The following is a 22,210-nucleotide window of genomic DNA, read 5'->3' as shown; positions in this document are numbered from 1 at the left end:
TCATGGAATATTTGGGGAACTTGGAATCCCGGTGTAACAGGCCAGATTATACCCCCAGGCCAGACTATACCCGGGGTTAAAGTGGCCTAGGCTAGATTATACCCCGGGTATACTTTGGCCTAGGCCAAACTATACCCCGGGGTATAAAATAGCCTAGGCCAAAGTATACCCCTCCAGGCCAGATTATACCCCCCAGGGTAAGCTGAGGGAAAGCTGCTCATTATTCTAGGTAACAGCTCCCCCTCCCATCGGGCACTGCTCCTTTTCAAGCTCCTCCACCTCTGGTGACGCCAGGGATCTCCCTTTCTAAGCCCCACCCCCTCCCTATAGTCACATGTGACATGAAATCTTCAGCCCTGCTCGGGCCAGCTCGTTGTCTTGGCGCCTTGGATATGCTTGGAAAAGGGCTTTGTATACCTAGGGGGCACTGACGAGCACTGAGGGGTGGGTGGGGAACCCCTTTACTGGTTGCTATGGGATATAGCATGATCACTCTATCCTAGCAACACCTTGGATACGCTTGGAAAAGGGGTTTATCTATCTTGGGGGCACCATTGCAGCACTGCGGGTGGGTGGGGAAACCTTTTACTGGTTGCTATGGGATTTTACATGACCAATTTATCCTAGCAACGCCTTGTATACGCTTGGAAAAGGGGTTAATCTACCTTGGGGGCACTCTCGCAGCACTTAAGGATAGGTGGTTAACCCCTTAGGTGGTTGCTATGGGATTTTACATGACCACTTTATCCTAGCAACGGCTTGTATACGCTTGGAAAAGGGGTTTATCTACCTTGGGGGCACCCTTGCAGCACTGCGGGTGGGTGGGGAAACCTTTTACTGGTTGCTATGGGATTTTACATGATCACTCTATCCTAGCAACGCCTTGAATACGCTTGAAAAAGGGGTTTATCTACCTTGGGGGCACTCTCGCAGCACTTAAGGATAGGTGGTTAACCCCTTAGGTGGTTGCTATGGGATTTTACATGACCACTTTATCCTAGCAACGGCTTGTATACGCTTGGAAAAGGGGTTTATCTACCTTGGGGGCACCCTTGCAGCTCTGCGGGTGGGTGGGGAAACCTTTTACTGGTTGCTATGGGATTTTACATGATCACTCTATCCTAGCAACGCCTTGAATACGCTTGAAAAAGGGGTTTATCTACCTTGGGGGCACTCTCGCAGCACTTAAGGATAGGTGGTTAACCCCTTAGGTGGTTGCTATGGGATTTTACATGACCACTTTATCCTAGCAACGGCTTGTATACGCTTGGAAAAGGGGTTTATCTACCTTGGGGGCACCCTTGCAGCACTGCGGGTGGGTGGGGAAACCTTTTACTGGTTGCTATGGGATTTTACATGATCACTCTATCCTAGCAACGCCTTGAATACGCTTGAAAAAGGGGTTTATCTACCTTGGGGGCACTCTCGCAGCACTTAAGGATAGGTGGTTAACCCCTTAGGTGGTTGCTATGGGATTTTACATGACCACTTTATCCTAGCAACGGCTTGTATACGCTTGGAAAAGGGGTTTATCTACCTTGGGGGCACCCTTGCAGCTCTGCGGGTGGGTGGGGAAACCTTTTACTGGTTGCTATGGGATTTTACATGATCACTCTATCCTAGCAACGCCTTGAATACGCTTGAAAAAGGGGTTTATCTACCTTGGGGGCACTCTCGCAGCACTTAAGGATAGGTGGTTAACCCCTTAGGTGGTTGCTATGGGATTTTACATGACCACTTTATCCTAGCAACGGCTTGTATACGCTTGGAAAAGGGGTTTATCTACCTTGGGGGCACCCTTGCAGCACTGTGGGGAAGCCGGGGAACCCTTTTACTGAGGAAGGAAACAGCACAAAAATTCAAAAGCTGACTTAGGCCATAGTATACCCCCGGGGGATAAACTTTATACCAGGGGGTATAAAATAGTTTTTATAGTATTTCTCTAGGCCATAATGTTATCACTTCACTGTTTTTCTCACCCTATTGCTTATTTGTTGAAAAGTGTGCAGATCTGAACTGACAGTAGATGGCGCTGTCCTGTCAGTGCATAGTTAATGATAACTTGTTTTGTATGTTCTCTATGACACCTCTCTGCTCTCTATGACACCAAATCTTTTCCAATTTTGACAACCATGGAAGATCAATTGTATGACCAGCTTTTGAGATTCTACACTGCAACAGAACAAAGGTACCCTCAGTATACCTACGATCTACCTCCTGAGAAACGTGCAAATGCCAAGTCCCAGTTTAGACAAACAGCAAAGCCATATCGAACCCAAGGAGGAATTGTTTATCATAGGGAAAAGGAGGTTCTTACTAAAAGTCGACTGCCAAATATCCTGAAGGCCTGTCATGACAACCCAATATCTGGGGGCCATTTTGGCAGAGATAAAACTTTAGCCAAAATCTCTGACCGGTTTTACTGGAAGGGAATGAAAAATGACGTTCACCAGTATGTGAAAGCCTGTCAAAAATGTTTTGTTATAAATCCCAAAATCACAAAGGAAGCTCCACCACTCAACAGTATATCAGTGCCTGGAAAAGTATGGAGCTTAGTTGGGATTGATATGATTGGCCCTCTTCAGGAAACATCAAATGGCAACAAATATATAGTTGCTGCCACTGATCATTTCTCCAAATGGACTGAAGCAACAGCTGTCCCAGATAAGAGTGCCAAGTCAGTGGCAAATTTTTTGTACTCCGTTATCTGTCGCCTTGGCTGTATGGAGACTCTGATTAGCGACCAGGGACGAGAGTTTGTAAACTCGATCATTGACAACCTGATGGAACATTTTCAAACAGATCACCGTATTTCATCTGCATACCACCCACAAACAAATGGCCAGCGGGAACGTGATAATCGGACACTTAAAGAAGCTCTTAGTAAGCTTGTCAATGACCAAGGAAACAACTGGGATCAATTCATCCCTGGTGTTCTGTTTGCCTATCACACATCTGTGCATGCTTCAACCAAGGTTACTCCATTTGAGGTCATGTATGGACGGAAGGCCAAGCTTCCCATGGACCTTAATCCCTCAAAAGATGATACGGTGGATCCCATGCCCATTTCAGATCATGCCACCCCTGATGTGCTAAATACACTGTCAAGCATTCTTAAAAAGCTGCACTCAGACGTCAGTACCAACATCCACTCTGCTCAAGAACACCAGAAGTGTGCCTTTGATCGCCGACACAAAAGTAACAAAGAAATCACTGCTGGTACCATAGTTTATATCAAGAATCAGCGCCGTATTCAACGCATAGGTTCAAAGATGGAACCACGCTGGATTGGACCTTATTTAGTTGTGGAATCCTTGACCAAGGGACGAGTAAAACTTAAGAACAACAAAACTGGCAAGATATTAAGCAACACATACCACACCAGCAACCTAAAGATTTACCAGGATAAAGAGGCTTCTCCACCATCCGATGATGATTATTCCAGTGACTCTGCCACACAGAAAAATAAGCAAACTAAGGCTTTCAACCTACTACCAAGTTCAAGAAGGAAGTATCTTAGCACCACTCTTGGCCTTACGTTTAGTAAGGTTGTATACTGTGGATGCAGACGAGACCTTGAACAACCACGGCGTACATATAAAACCAAAGGTGATGGAAACTGCTTCTTCCGGGCCATCAGCTACATCTTGACAGGAACAGAGGACAACCATTCCCTTCTCAGAGATAAAGTCATCCACCATATGAAAACTGACTTGACAAAAAAACTACAGGACTACTTGAACCAAAATGTGAATGAATATGTGAACATCTCTGGAATCTCTCGTGATGGAGTCTGGGCAACTGATGCAGAGATCATGACCACGGCGAATCTGTTGAGTTGCGACATAATAATCTACACAAACGTCGGTGACTCCATGGATTGGTTGACATATCCTGCAAGCTTCAATCTGCAGTCAACAACTGAACATGCACTGTATCTTGAAAATAAGCACGATCATTTCAATGTTGTTATCAGTGTTTAGCTTTAAACATTAATTTGGTAGCAAGGACATGCTAGACTAAATGTCATAATACACAGAATGACTGTTGGGCGATTTGTTGCCCCAGATAATTGCATTGCATGATAAGTGACTTATAGCTAATGAGAAATTATTGCCCCCCCTCCCAAAAGTTTTGTATAGTGGGAGGTACTCTTTAAGAATTGTCAGTTTGGTTTCTCAATAAAATGTTGAAGCATTAAGTAATTCTTGTGTATATCACTCAATGCAAATGATTTCATTGGGGTATAATATGAGCTGAGAGGTATAAATTGGGCTAGGCAACTTTAACCCCAGATTAGTTACATAATCTGGCCTGGAGGGGTATAGTTTTTTTTCCAAGCGTATACAAGGCGTTGCTAGGATAAATTGGTCATGTAAAATCCCATAGCAACCAGTAAAAGGGTTCCCCGGCTTCCCCACAGTGCTGCAAGGGTGCCCCCAAGGTAGATAAACCCCTTTTCCAAGCGTATACAAGCCGTTGCTAGGATAAAGTGGTCATGTAAAATCCCATAGCAACCACCTAAGGGGTTAACCACCTATCCTTAAGTGCTGCGAGAGTGCCCCCAAGGTAGATAAACCCCTTTTTCAAGCGTATTCAAGGCGTTGCTAGGATAGAGTGATCATGTAAAATCCCATAGCAACCAGTAAAAGGTTTCCCCACCCACCCGCAGTGCTGCAAGGGTGCCCCCAAGGTAGATAAACCCCTTTTCCAAGCGTATACAAGCCGTTGCTAGGATAAAGTGGTCATGTAAAATCCCATAGCAACCACCTAAGGGGTTAACCACCTATCCTTAAGTGCTGCGAGAGTGCCCCCAAGGTAGATAAACCCCTTTTTCAAGCGTATTCAAGGCGTTGCTAGGATAGAGTGATCATGTAAAATCCCATAGCAACCAGTAAAAGGTTTCCCCACCCACCCGCAGTGCTGCAAGGGTGCCCCCAAGGTAGATAAACCCCTTTTCCAAGCGTATACAAGCCGTTGCTAGGATAAAGTGGTCATGTAAAATCCCATAGCAACCACCTAAGGGGTTAACCACCTATCCTTAAGTGCTGCGAGAGTGCCCCCAAGGTAGATTAACCCCTTTTTCAAGCGTATTCAAGGCGTTGCTAGGATAGAGTGATCATGTAAAATCCCATAGCAACCAGTAAAAGGTTTCCCCACCCACCCGCAGTGCTGCAAGGGTGCCCCCAAGGTAGATAAACCCCTTTTCCAAGCGTATACAAGCCGTTGCTAGGATAAAGTGGTCATGTAAAATCCCATAGCAACCACCTAAGGGGTTAACCACCTATCCTTAAGTGCTGCGAGAGTGCCCCCAAGGTAGATTAACCCCTTTTCCAAGCGTATACAAGGCGTTGCTAGGATAAATTGGTCATGTAAAATCCCATAGCAACCAGTAAAAGGTTTCCCCACCCACCCGCAGTGCTGCAATGGTGCCCCCAAGATAGATAAACCCCTTTTCCAAGCGTATCCAAGGTGTTGCTAGGATAGAGTGATCATGCTATATCCCATAGCAACCAGTAAAGGGGTTCCCCACCCACCCCTCAGTGCTCGTCAGTGCCCCCTAGGTATACAAAGCCCTTTTCCAAGCATATCCAAGGCGCCAAGACAACGAGCTGGCCCGAGCAGGGCTGAAGATTTCATGTCACATGTGACTATAGGGAGGGGGTGGGGCTTAGAAAGGGAGATCCCTGGCGTCACCAGAGGTGGAGGAGCTTGAAAAGGAGCAGTGCCCGATGGGAGGGGGAGCTGTGACCTAGAAGAATGAGCAGCTTTCCCTCAGCTTACCCTGGGGGGTATAATCTGGCCTGGAGGGGTATACTTTGGCCTAGGCTATTTTACACCCCGGGGTATAGTTTGGCCTAGGCCATTTTATGCCCGGGTATAGTTTGGCCTAGGCCAGTTTATACCCCGGGGTATACTCTGGCCTAGGCCAAATTATACCCGGGGTTAATCTGGGACGGGGTTACTTTGGCCTGTTACACCGGTACAGATTGATGGCTTGGAGTTGGGCTCGTGCCGTAGAGCCACTGCGGGTTTATCCCAAGAAATTCTATTTGTAGATCTAAATCCCTTAGAGAGATGCAGAAGGGGGATAAATCTGATGGAAGAGACCTATAACATCTCCAGTGCCACAGGCGGAGCTGCCAAATATTACATCCATTTGTTACACCGTGTAGGACGAGAGACATATCTCACATATGTTCCTCATAATCACCGGGCCAATTTTTACAATTCTGACCACTGTCACTTTATGAGGTTATAACTCTGGAACGCATCAACGGATCCCGGAGATTCTGAGATTGTTTTTTCAAGACATATTGTCCTTCATGACAGTGGTATAAGTTCTTCGATATGACTTGCGGCATTTGTGAAAAAAATGGAAATTTGGCAAAAATGTTTCACATTTTGAATTTTCATGCCCTTAAGTCACAGAGATATGTCACACAAAATAGTTAATAAATGACATTTCCCACATGTCTACTTTACATCAGCACAATTTTGGAACCAACATTTTTTTTATAAGGGTTAAAAGTTGACCAGCGATTCTTCGCTTTTCCGACAGATTTTACAAAACCATTTTTTGGGGGAGAAAACAGAAAGGATAATGCCAGCTCAACATTGAGATTTATAGGAGCCCAGCGTGTAAGGAACTACGAGCCGACCATTCGTGTGTAGCAATTGTGTAGCTTTTTTTTATTTGATGGCTCCTACTATTTACAACATCGAGGAGTGTCCCCTTCATTAGGAAATTTGGTGCTGTGATATTGGGAGGAATTATTTTTGTACTCCCCGGGTAATCCATTTTTGGAGTCCATTGAGCGGTATGGTAGATACATCGATGACACACTCATTTTGGGTGGCGATGCGTCTGCTATACCTCTCACTCAGCCAAACCAGATCTCCACTTTGCACTGATGAGGGGCAGTACCCCGAAACATAGTGTCTGCAAATTGAGATTCTGGTTTGGCTATTATCCTAAGTCATGTGACAAGGCTCGTTAAAGGGTCGACATTGACTGTTAGGATTGCTACTTCCAATAGGTGGCACTAGAGTTCTAGTCCTCTTCCTCTCTGAAGATACAATTTGCATATTTCCCAGAGGAGCATTGCGGCATTAAATCTCCTCTTCTCGACATGTTTAACATGTCACTATCCGCAAGGAGAAACGATGCTTCTTGGATTTGGCAAATACATAAATTCACATGAATTTAACCTTCAATTTACCATCAACCATGATCTCCTCTATGTTTAGAAAACCACTTTCAGGCAATACCATCATGCGTGATAGGAGCAGTCATCCCAAACATGTAGCTAAAGCGGTTCCTACTGGTGATCACATTAGTATTAAAAAGAAATTGCAGTTAACCCATTGACTGCAGTTTTCAAAGTAGTCAACTAAATTGTAGACTTGCCAAACGTGGATATCCCCCCTGGGTATTAAAAAGAGCACAAGCCATCTGTGATTAAAAAAAACAGACCTTCATTGCTTGTTCCCAAGGAACCTAACCATAATATCATCACACATTCAAACAAACCAGTTTTTCTACCTAGGATAGTCCTCAATTCTCTAGTATTAAACATGTTGCATTAAAACACTTACCTATATTGTTTGAGGTCATAAATCTGGATGTTCTGCAGTGGCCAAAAAAGCTCTTTCGCTGGCAGATCGACTTTCTCCCAGTTTTTTTCCAGACTCAAATCTTTGGGTACCTGGCTTAATTTTTTTTTTACAATTTTTTATTACTTCATTCATTGGTCATTTCTCTGTTTTCACCCATATTTTATACTTTCCGCTTGGAGTCTAATATTCATTGTATTTCCTTTCTTTTCCTTTCCACAGTGTTAGTTTTAATTAGTCAAATTATTTCTCATGGGTGTTGTTTAATTACACCTGTGTATTTAAGACGAGTGTTTGGTCATCTTTAAGTAAGCTTGATAAAGACCAACAGTGTTCGAAACGCGTCGCTTGCTCTTGTTCCTTTCCACCATATTTTTACGTTTTTTTTTATGGAATAAAGATTATTCTGAAAATTTTAACAGAAGTTTGGAACATTTTTTCTTCTTTTTGCATTTTTTTTTAGGGATCACATCACATTTGAAGTCACTTTGAGGGGTGTACATGACAGAAAATACCCAAAAGTGACACCATTCTTAAAACTGTGCGCCTCAGGGAGCTCAAAACCACATTCAGGCCGGTTTCACACGTCAGTGGCTCCAGTACGTGAGGTGACAGTTTCCTCACGTACCAGAGACACTGACACACGTAGACACAGTGAAATCAATGCATCTGTGCAGATGTGATTGAATTTTTGCGGACCGTGTCTCCGTGTGCCAAACACGGAGATATGTCAGTGATCGTGGGAGCGCACGTATTACACGGACCCATTAAAGTCAATGGGTCCGTGTAAAACACGTACCGCACACGGACGTTGGGGACCTGGATCTGGATTTTACACACTATTTTTCATATCTTCTGTACAGCAAATGCTGCTGCAGGGAAGATATGAATGGGGCTTCAGCACGATGCAGGGGACAGCGCTATACTTTAGCGCTGTCTCCGGCACGGTGCGTGTGGTACCCAGTGGGCACACGGGCGGCACACGTGTGCCACACTGATGTGCCACAGAAACGCACCGGCACACGGACACAGATAATTCCGGTACCGATTTTTCCGGTACCAGAATTATCTGGACGTGTGAGACTGCCCTCAAGAAGTTTACAAACCCTTCAGGTGCTTCATAGGAATTTTTGGAATGTGGTTAAAAAAAAATGAACATTTCACTTTTTTTCACAAAAAAATTATTTCAGATCAAATTTTTTTATTTTGATGAGGGTAAACAGGAAAACATGGACCCCAAAATTTGGTGTGTAAATTCTCCTGAGCATGCTGATACTCCATATGAGAGGAGAAAAACACAATGGCAGAGCTCGGAAGGAAAGAAGCGTCATTTGACTTTTTGAATGCAAAATTTGCTGGAACAATTGTCGGACGCCATGTCGCTTTTGGAGAGCCAACACCATTTTGGAAACTAGACCCCTCAGGGAACTGATCTAGATGTGCGGTGAGCACATTGATCCCTCAGGTGCTTCACAGAGGTTTATAACGTTGAGCCATGAAAATAAAATCACATTTTCCTCACAGAAATGTTATTTTGTGTAATGGCCGTGTCTGACCGTACAGGAACATGATCATACCACAGCTCCCGGGCACAAAGGGAGAAAAAGTATACAGAATTTACAGTGCGGGATCACAAATGATTCTTTCTTTCTTTGAGGTAAAATATTGTTTAAAAACAGGGAGCGAAATGTTTTACCTCACAGAAAGCATCAGCTGCGATCCCCTGCTGTAATGTCTGTATACTCTTTTGCTCCGTCCCCTGCCCAGGAGCTGTGATACGATCAGACCATGTTCCTGTACGGTCAGACACGGCCATTACACAGTACACAGCAGGGGCACATTTATAAGATTATCTCAGCACAGGAACATTTTGCTTAAACACATCCAGTTGTGGAAATTATTATTATTAGTCCAAGATCTATTACTTAAAATATACTTTGTTCATGGGAAACCCCCTTTAAATGCATGTGATGGGGCATGTACTGTCTAACTGAGCAACTGAGAGTCTGTCAGTGAGTCCATTTATGATGGCGAATTTCTAAGTGTCTTTTTTCAGAGCTCCTTTCAGCTAATATAGGACCACAGAGCACATTGTGCGGGGATATAAAGGGCCTGTAAAAGCCAAATGGTGCATAGTTTTATTAACTTTGGATGTGTGGTCCATGTCTCCATAACCGTAGGGTCCGTGACCAACTGGCGTCACGATACGGTAAACTTTTACTGATCGGCGATCGATTCAATGCCTGTGTAAGCAGCTAGGCCAGATAAAACGATGCGCACCGAGCGACCTAACCTCGATCGATCAGTGCGCATAGGCTGCAATTGTTCTCGGCAGCGCGAGTCGTGTTTACACAGGACGATACACCGTTGAAAATGGTGTGAAAGATAATCTCTCCCGATGAACTAGCGTTTTGCTCATTCATCATGTGATCGGCGGCCTGTTGACACGGCAAAATAATGGTGAAAGGAGCTCACGATTATTAAAGATAAAGCAATATGGCGGTGAATTAAAGGTGGTAACATAAACAACAGTCTAGGCTGCCCATAGCAACCAATCACAGAGCTGCTTTCATTTTATAAGAGCACTATATGAGATGGAAGCTGCGCTGTGATTGGTTGCTATAGGCAACCAAGACCAGTTTCATAAATCTGTGTCATATTGCTTTATCCATGTGCCCTGTTAAAGGGAGTGTCTCAACGCAACTAATGGATAGAATCGTCATTCTTTGCGCCCATCGATACGCCCGTGAAGTGATTGTGGGTGGCCAATGGGTTGTTATGACAACAGGGGGTCTGCAGATGGGCTTCAAAAGAGACCCTGATTTTTACTGCATACGGCAAAGATATGGCTTCACCGTATATAGCAGAAGCGATCAGACGATAGCAGGTTACAACAAGTGCAGAGAAAATTTAAAAAGAAAAATGTTTTAAAAATATTAAAATAATTTAAAAAATAACAAAAAATTCAAATCACTCCATTTTTTTCCTCCATTAAAAATAATAAAAATAATGATAATAAGAATTAATACACATATGTGGTATCACCGCATTTAGAAAAGTCAGATCTAGCAAAATATAAAAAATAATTGACCCAATCGGTAAACACCTTAAACAAAAAATATTAAAGAACGCCAAAGTTACGTTTTTTTACTACAAAAAAAATGCTATAACAAGCGATAAAAACGTCATATCCATCTCAAAATGGTATCGGTAAAAATATAGTCTTGCCTTGCAAAAAATAAGCCATCGAAAAATGAAAATGTTACGGTTCCCAGAAAATGGAGACAGACCCCCTCAAAATTTTTCAAAACTTTGAATTTTTTTTACCACAAAAAATAATTCTAAAAAGGACATGTTTGGTATCGCCGTAATCGTATCGATGAGGAGAATCACACTGCAAGGTCATTTTTATCATACATTGTACATCTTAAAAAACAATCCCCAAAAAACAATGTCAGAATTGCTGGCTCAGGATCCGAAAGCCAGAACATTTCTCGGTTTTCTTCTGGCGGGCTGCCATCTAGTGGCAAAAATGAAAACTTAAATTAAAAAAAAAATTTTCAGCCAAAATTGAATTTGGAAAAAGTCTTTAAACAACATCACATTTTTAATTGTAAGTTTTTATTAATATAATTATCAATAAATCATGTTTTCAGACGCTGTGATCTTCTAGCTCCACACTGTCGTGGTAACCCCGTGACACCAAATACTAGATGTCACGTTCCCCTTTGTAATGGGGTGTGTTCCTACACAAGCTGGATGTTATACCACTGCTATAAAACTATGGGACAATTCATTAGTGTTTTTGATTCTTTTCTTTTTCTAGTTTTTAGGGTTTTTTCAATTGTTTTTCATTTGCGCCTTATTCTCATTTTAATTAGCGTATATTTAATCTCTGCTATGTGCTCCCTTTATTTTTTCCATTGATCGTTATGGGGTTTCCAGCTAATTCTGTAATTGCGACTTTTTAAAAGAAGCCACATTTTATTCATGTACATTTTAGTCCCCCCTTGAGTGATTTTATGTTCTGCAGTCCTGGAGTTTTTTTGCACAAACTTAGTAACATTTTAACATGTCACGTTTTATGCTAAAATGTCGCAAAAAGGATTAATTTTTGATTTGGGGCAAAATTCATGAATAAGGTGCGTCATTTTTAAGAATTTGGCACAAAAAAATCAAATAATATCAAAAAACATGAAAAAGAAAAGTGACTTAAAAACTGTGCAGTGTTGAATTGGGCCCTATGACTGTGCAGCAAAGAGTTTGGAGAAGATTTTACAGGATTAGTAAAAGGAGTTCATGGAGCGCCCCCAAGGGCTGTGGGGTACTCAGATCCGGGCCCTTCTGTTCTCAGTGGGGATGTCATGGTGGCTGACCCGGTCCGTGGCCCTCGGGAGGTCCGTTGATGAAATGGGGGGAAAGGTGTTATGTTTGCTAATGACAGGTGTTATGAAGGCAATCCAGAAACACAGTGTGCTTAGCGATCAGAGCGCACACAGTGATCTGACAAATACCCAAAAATACAAGAACGAGCTCTGAGACGTGGAAACTCTGTAGACTGCACACCTGATCCTATCCTAAACACAACTAAAAGCGGCTGTGGATTGCGCCTAACAACTACCTATGCAACTCGACACAGCCTAAGAAACTAGCTAGCCTGAAGATAGAAAAATAGGCCTGACTTGCCCCAGAGAAATTCCCCAAAGGAAAAGGCAGCCCCCCACATATAATGACTGTGAGTAAGATGAAAAGACAAAACGTAGGGATGAAATAGATTCAGCAAAGTGGGGCCCGATATTCTAGGACAGAGCGAGGACAGTAAAGCGAACTTTGCAGTCTACAAAAAACCCTAAAGCAAAACCACGCAAAGGGGGCAAAAAAAAACCCACCGTGCCGAACTAACGGCACAGCGGTACACCCTTTGCGTCTCAGAGCTTCCAGCAAAACAAAAGACAAGCTGGACAGAAAAAAAGCAACAAAAAAAGCAAAAAGCACTTAGCTATACAGAGCAGCAGGTCACAGGAACAATCAGGAGAAGCTCAGATCCAACACTGAAACATTGACAAGGAGCAAGGATAGCAGCATCAGGCGGAGTTAAGTAATGAAGCAGTTAACGAGCTCACCAGAACACCTGAGGGAGGAAGCTCAGAAGCTGCAGTACCACTTGTGACCACAGGAGTGAATTCAGCCACAGAATTCACAACAGTACCCCCCCCTTGAGGAGGGGTCACCGAACCCTCACCAGAGCCCCCAGGCCGACCAGGATGAGCCGCATGAAAGGCACGAACAAGATCGGAAGCATGAACATCAGAGGCAAAAACCCAGGAATTATCTTCCTGAGCATAACCCTTCCATTTAACCAGATACTGGAGTTTCCGTCTAGAAACACGAGAATCCAAAATCTTCTCCACAATATACTCCAATTCCCCCTCCACCAAAACCGGGGCAGGAGGCTCAACAGATGGAACCATAGGTGCCACGTATCTCCGCAACAACGACCTATGGAATACATTATGTATGGAAAAGGAGTCTGGGAGGGTCAAACGAAAAGACACAGGATTGAGAACCTCAGAAATCCTATACGGACCAATAAAACGAGGTTTAAATTTAGGAGAGGAAACCTTCATAGGAATATGACGAGAAGATAACCAAACCAGATCCCCAACACGAAGTCGGGGACCCACACGGCGTCTGCGATTAGCGAAAAGTTGAGCTTTCTCCTGGGACAAGATCAAATTGTCCACTACCTGAGTCCAGATCTGCTGCAACCTATCCACCACAGAATCCACACCAGGACAGTCCGAAGACTCAACCTGTCCTGAAGAGAAACGAGGATGGAACCCAGAATTGCAAAAAAATGGAGAGACCAAGGTAGCCGAGCTGGCCCGATTATTAAGGGCGAACTCAGCCAACGGCAAAAAGGACACCCAATCATCCTGGTCTGCAGAAACAAAACATCTCAGATATGTTTCCAAGGTCTGATTGGTTCGTTCGGTCTGGCCATTAGTCTGAGGATGGAAAGCCGAGGAAAAGGATAGGTCAATGCCCATCCTACCACAAAAGGCTCGCCAAAACCTTGAAACAAACTGGGAACCTCTGTCAGAAACAATATTCTCAGGAATGCCATGCAACCGAACCACATGCTGAAAGAACAAAGGTACCAAATCAGAGGAGGAAGGCAATTTAGCCAAGGGCACCAGATGGACCATTTTAGAAAAGCGATCACAGACCACCCAAATGACTGACATCTTTTGAGAAACGGGAAGGTCAGAAATGAAATCCATCGAAATATGTGTCCAAGGCCTCTTTGGGACCGGCAAGGGCAAAAGCAACCCACTGGCACGAGAACAGCAGGGCTTAGCCCTAGCACAAATCCCACAGGACTGCACAAAAGTACGTACATCCCGTGACAGAGATGGCCACCAGAAGGATCTAGCCACTAACTCTCTGGTACCAAAGATTCCAGGATGACCAGCCAACACCGAACAATGAAGTTCAGAGATAAGTTTATTAGTCCACCTATCAGGGACGAACAGTTTCTCTGCTAGACAACGATCAGGTTTATTCGCCTGAAATTTTTGCAGCACCCGCCGCAAATCAGGGGAGATGGCAGACACAATGACTCCTTCCTTGAGGATACCCGCTGGCTCAGATAAACCCAGAGAGTCGGGCACAAAACTCCTAGACAGAGCATCCGCCTTCACATTTTTAGAGCCCGGAAGGTACGAAATCACAAAGTCGAAGCGGGCAAAAAATAACGACCAACGGGCCTGTCTAGAATTCAAGCGCTTGGCAGACTCGAGATAAGTCAAGTTCTTATGATCAGTCAATACCACCACGCGATGCTTAGCTCCTTCAAGCCAATGACGCCACTCCTCGAATGCCCACTTCATGGCCAGCAACTCTCGATTGCCCACATCATAATTACGCTCAGCGGGCGAAAACTTCCTGGAAAAGAAAGCACATGGTTTCATCACTGAGCAATCAGAACCTCTCTGTGACAAAACCGCCCCTGCTCCAATCTCAGAAGCATCAACCTCGACCTGGAACGGAAGAGAAACATCTGGCTGACACAACACAGGGGCAGAACAAAAACGACGCTTCAACTCCTGAAAAGCTTCCACAGCAGCAGAAGACCAATTAACCAAATCAGCACCCTTCTTGGTCAAATCGGTCAATGGTTTGGCAATGCTAGAAAAATTACAGATGAAGCGACGATAAAAATTAGCAAAGCCCAGGAACTTTTGCAGACTTTTCAGAGATGTCGGCTGAATCCAATCCTGGATGGCTTGGACCTTAACTGGATCCATCTCGATAGTAGAAGGGGTAAAGATGAACCCCAAAAATGAAACTTTCTGCACACCGAAGAGACACTTTGATCCCTTCACAAACAAAGAGTTAGCACGCAGGACCTGAAAAACCATTCTGACCTGCTTCACATGAGACTCCCAATCATCTGAGAAGATCAAAATGTCATCCAAGTAAACAATCAGGAATTTATCCAGATACTCACGGAAGATGTCATGCATAAAAGACTGAAACACAGATGGAGCATTGGCAAGTCCGAACGGCATCACTAGATACTCAAAATGACCCTCGGGCGTATTGAATGCAGTTTTCCATTCATCTCCTTGCCTGATTCTCAGCAGATTATACGCACCACGAAGATCTATCTTAGTGAACCAACTAGCCCCCTTAATCCGAGCAAACAAGTCAGATAACAATGGCAAGGGATACTGAAATTTAACAGTGATCTTATTAAGAAGGCGGTAATCAATACACGGTCTCAGCGAACCATCCTTCTTGGCTACAAAGAAGAACCCTGCTCCCAGTGGTGATGACGATGGGCGAATATGTCCCTTCTCCAGGGATTCCTTCACATAACTGCGCATAGCGGCGTGTTCGGGCACGGATAAATTAAATAATCGACCTTTAGGGAATTTACTACCAGGAATCAAATTGATAGCACAATCACAATCCCTATGCGGAGGTAGAGCATCGGACTTGGGCTCTTCAAATACATCCTGATAATCAGACAAGAACTCTGGGACCTCAGAAGGGGTGGATGACGAAATCGACAAAAATGGAACATCACCATGTACCCCCTGACAACCCCAGCTGGATACCGACATGGAATTCCAATCCAATACTGGATTATGGGTTTGTAGCCATGGCAACCCCAACACGACCACATCATGCAGATTATGCAACACCAGAAAGCGAATAACTTCCTGATGTGCAGGAGCCATGCACATAGTCAGCTGGGCCCAGTATTGAGGTTTATTCTTGGCCAAAGGTGTAGCATCAATTCCTCTCAATGGAATAGGACACCGCAAAGGCTCCAAGAAAAACCCACAACGTTTAGCATAATCCAAATCCATCAGATTCAGGGCAGCGCCCGAATCCACAAACGCCATGACAGAAAACGACGACAAAGAGCATATCAAGGTAATGGACAGAAGGAATTTGGACTGTACAGTACCAATGACGGCAGACCTAGCGGACCGCTTAGTGCGCTTAGGACAATCAGAAATAGCATGAGTGGAATCACCACAGTAGAAACACAGACCATTCAGACGTCTGTATTCCTGCCGTTCAACTCTAGTCATAGTCCTATCGCACTGCATAGGCTCAGGTTTAACCTCAGGCAGTACCGCCAAATGGTGCACAGATTTACGCTCGCGCAAGCGTCGACCGATCTGAATGGCCAAAGACAAAGACTCATTCAAACCAGCAGGCATAGGAAATCCCACCATGACATCCTTAAGAGCCTCAGAGAGACCCTTTCTGAACAAAGCTGCCAGCGCAGATTCATTCCACTGAGTGAGTACTGACCATTTCCTAAATTTCTGACAATATACTTCTATCTCATCCTGACCCTGACACAAAGCCAGCAAATTTTTCTCAGCCTGATCCACTGAATTAGGCTCATCGTACAGCAATCCGAGCGCCAGGAAAAACGCATCGACACTACTCAATGCAGGGTCTCCTGGCGCAAGAGAAAATGCCCAGTCTTGAGGGTCGCCGCGCAAAAAAGAAATAATAATCAAAACCTGTTGAATAGGATTACCAGAAGAATGAGGTTTCAAGGCCAGAAATAGCTTACAATTATTTTTGAAACTTAGAAACTTAGTTCTATCTCCAAAAAACAAATCAGGAATAGGAATTCTTGGTTCTAACATAGATTTCTGATCAATAGTATCTTGAATTTTTTGTACATTTATAACGAGATTATCCATTGAAGAGCACAGACCCTGAATATCCATGTCCACACCTGTGTCCAGAATCACCCAAATGTCTAGGGGAAAAAAAAAAAAATGAACACAGAGCAGAAGAAAAAGAAAAAAAAATGATGTCAGAACTTTTTCTTTCCCTCTATTGAGAATCATTAGTTGGCTCCTTGTACTGTTATGTTTGCTAATGACAGGTGTTATGAAGGCAATCCAGAAACACAGTGTGCTTAGCGATCAGAGCGCACACAGTGATCTGACAAATACCCAAAAATACAAGAACGAGCTCTGAGACGTGGAAACTCTGTAGACTGCACACCTGATCCTATCCTAAACACAACTAAAAGCGGCTGTGGATTGCGCCTAACAACTACCTAGGCAACACGGCACAGCCTAAGAAACTAGCTAGCCTGAAGATAGAAAAATAGGCCTGACTTGCCCCAGAGAAATTCCCCAAAGGAAAAGGCAGCCCCCCACATATAATGACTGTGAGTAAGATGAAAAGACAAAACGTAGGGATGAAATAGATTCAGCAAAGTGGGGCCCGATATTCTAGGACAGAGCGAGGACAGTAAAGCGAACTTTGCAGTCTACAAAAAACCCTAAAGCAAAACCACGCAAAGGGGGCAAAAAAAACCCCACCGTGCCGAACTAACGGCACGGCGGTACACCCTTTGCGTCTCAGAGCTTCCAGCAAAACAAAAGACAAGCTGGACAGAAAAAAAGCAACAAAAAAAGCAAAAAGCACTTAGCTATACAGAGCAGCAGGTCACAGGAACAATCAGGAGAAGCTCAGATCCAACACTGAAACATTGACAAGGAGCAAGGATAGCAGCATCAGGCGGAGTTAAGTAATGAAGCAGTTAACGAGCTCACCAGAACACCTGAGGGAGGAAGCTCAGAAGCTGCAGTACCACTTGTGACCACAGGAGTGAATTCAGCCACAGAATTCACAACAGAAAGGTCTTTAAAGGGATAATGTTCGTGACGCCACCTGTGGTATTCGGTCAGGGTGACCGACGCTGCTTAGGGGTTCACTGGGGTGATGTTATGGCAGCTGGATGGTATACCTTCCCACAGGTGAAGTATGTCCCCAGGGCTTCCCAGAGTGTAGATGGTGGATGGTGTGAGGCGCAGAGAATAACGAGGACACAAGGTTACAGTCTCTTTACCTTTTTTACTGAAGGCTTCAACATCCACAGTCCAGGGCACCAAACCACAGGGTAGGCAGAGTCCGGCCGGTCTGAAGGCAATATCCAGAGTCCCCTTATCCAGGTGGAATTTAGTAGCCTTCCTATAGTGCCTGTGCATTGTAGGTCCTCACAACTGTTGTAGATGTTGTAGATGTTTTTTCTTCCTCTCTGTCCCCCAGATGGTGTGGATAGGACAACCCGTATGACTGATGGCCTGAGGCTTGTTTATAGGGACCCTAGAGATGCTCGACCCCCACAGTTGCCACCGTGCCTCCTGGGTATATGGTCGGGCAGCCAACTTGGAATTCACTGTCCTGCCAGTCTCTGAAGTAAAGCGTAGAGTCTATTACTCCCTCGGTGTTCTGGCTACCGGGTTCTGCGCTCCAGAAAGAGGCAGCCTTTTACAGGGCAGAACTTCTTCTGGTTTTCTTCTCCTTGTGCTATGACTTCGTTTCTCACTCTCTACAATACAATTCTCTTTGTATCCTTTCTTAGGATGCTGCCGCACGTGGGGCAGGCGCAGCTCTGTGTCTTTCTGTCTAGGCCTCTGACAGGATCCCACCCCTGTCTGGGGCCCTCTGTCTGCAGCTTTGTGGTGTTCCTCCTTTCCCGCTGTCTGCCTGACAGGAACTGACTGGGTGAAGCCCAGGCAGCATCTGAATAACTTTCTATCCAACCCACCAGTTTTACCCTAATGTGAGGAGTGCCCTAGTAGATAGGAGCAAGGCTCCCCCTGGTGGACTGGAGTGTGAAGTGTAGTGTATGGTTTGTGATACCTGGCAAGGTGAACTCCTTTAGTGCCATCAGACGTAATATCACTCCCCCTGATGGAAGAATAACATTACTGCAACGACCAGGACTCTGGGGCGCTTCATTCACATGCTAACAATAGTTAAAAAACTAAGTAAAATGGGACCCTCTGTTTTTGGCCGGTTTCACACGTCAGTGGCTCCAGAATGTGTAGTGACAATTTCCTCACGTACCGGAGACACTGACTCACATAGAAAAATTTAAATAAATATGTCTCTGCACATGTCAGCGTGTTTTCACGGACCGTGTGTCCGTTTGCAAAACACGGAGACATGTCAGTGTTCGTGGGAGCGTACGGATCACACGGACCCATTAAAGTCAATGGGTCCGTGTAAACACGTACCACACATGGATGCTGTCCGTGTTCCATCCGTGTGCCACCTGAGGACCACACGGAACAGCACTACAGGAAGTACTGTCCCCTGTGTGTGGTGCTGAAGCCGCCATTCATCCCTTCTGTCCTGCTCGGCTGAAAGCAGCGCTCGCAGGAGAGAAGGGATGAAAGATCAAGATTTTTTTTTTGTTTTTTTTGTTTAAATTTAAGTTTGGGGTCACCTCCCGCCTCTCACCCCCCGTGCGCCCGCCTGCTTGCAGAGAAATACTCACCCAGCTCCCGCGATGCCTCCTCTCAGAGCCGGCAGCTCGTCCTGTGTGAACGGTCACGAGGTACCGCTTATTACAGTGATGAATATGCGGCTCCACCTCCCATAGGGGTGGAGCCGCATATTCATCACTGTATAATAAGTGGTACCACGTGACCGCTCACACAGGACAAGCTGCCGGCGCTGAAAGAAGGCATCGCGGGAGCTGGGTGAGTATTTCTCTGCAAGCGGGCGGGCGCACAGGGGTGAGAAGCGGGAGGTGACCCCAAACTTTATTTTTAACAAAAAAAACTTGATTTTTCATCCCTTCTCTCCTGCAAGCGCTGCTTTCAGCCGAGCAGGACAGAAGGGATGAATGCCGACTTCAGTACCACACGCAAGGGACAGCACAGTCTCTCCTGCACGGTCCATGTGGTCCTCAGGCGGCACATGGGTGGCACACGGCTGCCGCACATGTGCCACACTGATGTGCCACGTGAACACACGGACACGGATAACTCTGATACTGATTTCTTCGGTACCGGAATTATCTGGACGTGTGAGACTGGCTTTTATAGGTATAAGGCTCCGTTCCCACGATGAGCTTTAGTGAGTTTTTGATATTGCAGATTTTCTGCACCATTTCTACCCATTAAGTAAAACAGGTGACTTGCATTTTTTCTAAAATATGCAGTGTACAAAACTCACCAAAAACTAATTTAGTCGCAGGTGAGTTTTCCCAGGTGAAGTTATGCCACCGGCGGTTTTCATTATAACTCTGGAACGCTTCAACGGATCCCGGTGATTCTGACATTGATTTCTCGACACATATTGTATTTCATGATAGTGGTAAAATTTCTTTGATATTACCTGCGTTTATTTGTGAAAAAAATGGAAATTTGGTGAAAATGTTGAAAATGTCGCAATTTTCGAACTTTGCATTTTTATGCCCTTAAATCACAGAGATATGTCACACAAAATACTTAATAGGTAACATTTCCCACATGTCTACTTTACATCAGCACAATCTTGGAAACAACTTTTTTTTGTTAAGGAGTTATAAGGGTTAAAACTTGACCAGCAATTTCTCATTTACACAACACCATTTTTTGTTAGGGACCACATCACATTTGAAGTCATTTTGAGGGGTCTATATGATAGAAAATAACCAAGTGTGACAGCATTCTAAAAACTGCACCCCTCAAGGTGCTCAAAACCACATTCAAGAAGTTTATTAACCCTTCAGGTATTTCACAGGAGTTTTGGGAATGTTTAAAAAACAAAAAATGAACATTTAATTTTTTTTCACATAAAATTAACTTTAGCTCCAATTTGTTTTATTTTACCAAGGGTAACAGGAGAAAATGGACCCCAAAAGTTGTTGTACAATTTGTCCTGAGTACCCCGATACCCCATATGTGGAGGTAAACCACTGTTTGGGTGCATGACAGAGCTCAGAAGCGAAGGAGCGCCATTTGACTTTTCAATGCAAAATTGGCTGGAATAGAGATGAGACGCCATGTTGCGTTTGGAGAGCCACTAATGTGCCTAAACATTGAAACCTCCCACAAGTGACACCATTTTGGAAAGTAGACCCCCTAAGGAACATATCTAGATGTGTGGTGAGCACTTTGACCCCCCAAGTGCTTCACAGAAGTTTATAATGTAGAGCTGTAAAAATAAAAAATATTTTTTCACAAAAATGAAGTTTTCGCACCCAATTTTTTTATTTTCCCAAGGTTAACAGAAGAACTTGTACCCCAAACGTTGTTGTGCAATTTGTCCTCAGTACACTGATACCCCATATGTGGGGGCAAATCACTGTTTGGGTGCATGGCAGAGCTCGGAAGGGAAGGAGCGCCGTTTGACTTTTCAATGCAAAATTGGCTGGAATTGAGTTGGGACGCCATGTTGCATTTGGAGAGCCCCTGATGTGCCTAAACATTGAAACCACCCACAAGTGACACCATTTTGGAAAGTAGACCCCCTAAGGATCTTACCTAGATGTGTTGTGAGAGCTTTGAACCCCCATGTGTTTCACTGCAGTTTATAACGCAGAGCCGTGAAAATAAAAATTCTCTTTTTTTCCACAAAAATTATTTTTTGCCCCCAGTTTTGTTGCATTTTCCCAAGGGTCACAGGAGAAATTGGACCCCAAAAGTTGTTGTGCAATTTGTCTTGAGTACCCCGATACCCCATATGTGGGGGTAACCACTGTTTGGGCATATGGCAGAGCTCGGAAGGGAAGGAGCGCCATTTGGAATGCAGACTGAGATGGAATGGTCTGCAGGCGTCACATTGCATTTGCAGAGCCCCTAATGTACCTAAACAGTAGGAACCCCCCACAAGTGACCCCATATTGGAAACTAGACCCCCCAAGGAACTTATCTAGATGTGTTGTGAGAACTTTGAACCCCCAAGTGTTTCACTACAGTTAACGCAGAGCCGTGAAAATAAAAAATCATTTTTTTCCACAAAAATTATCTTTAACACCCAGTTTTGTATTTTCCCAAGGGTAACAGGAAAAATTGGTCTTCAAAAGTTGTTGTCCAATTTGTTCTCAGTTTGCTGATACCCCATATGTCGGGGGAAATTACTGTTTGGGTGCATGGCAGAGCTCGGAAGGGAAGAAGCGCCATTTGGAATGCAGACTTAGATGGATTGGTCTGCAGGTGTCACGTTGCATTTGCAGAGCCCCTGATGTACCTAAACAGTAGAAACCCCCACAAATGATCCCATATTGGAAACTAGACCCCCCCAAGGAACTTATCTAGATGTG

Source organism: Ranitomeya imitator, chromosome 10 (genome assembly GCF_032444005.1).
Source record: "Ranitomeya imitator isolate aRanImi1 chromosome 10, aRanImi1.pri, whole genome shotgun sequence".
In the NCBI taxonomy this organism is placed as follows: Eukaryota; Metazoa; Chordata; class Amphibia; order Anura; family Dendrobatidae; genus Ranitomeya; species Ranitomeya imitator.
Note: the sequence above shows the minus strand (reverse complement) of the source record.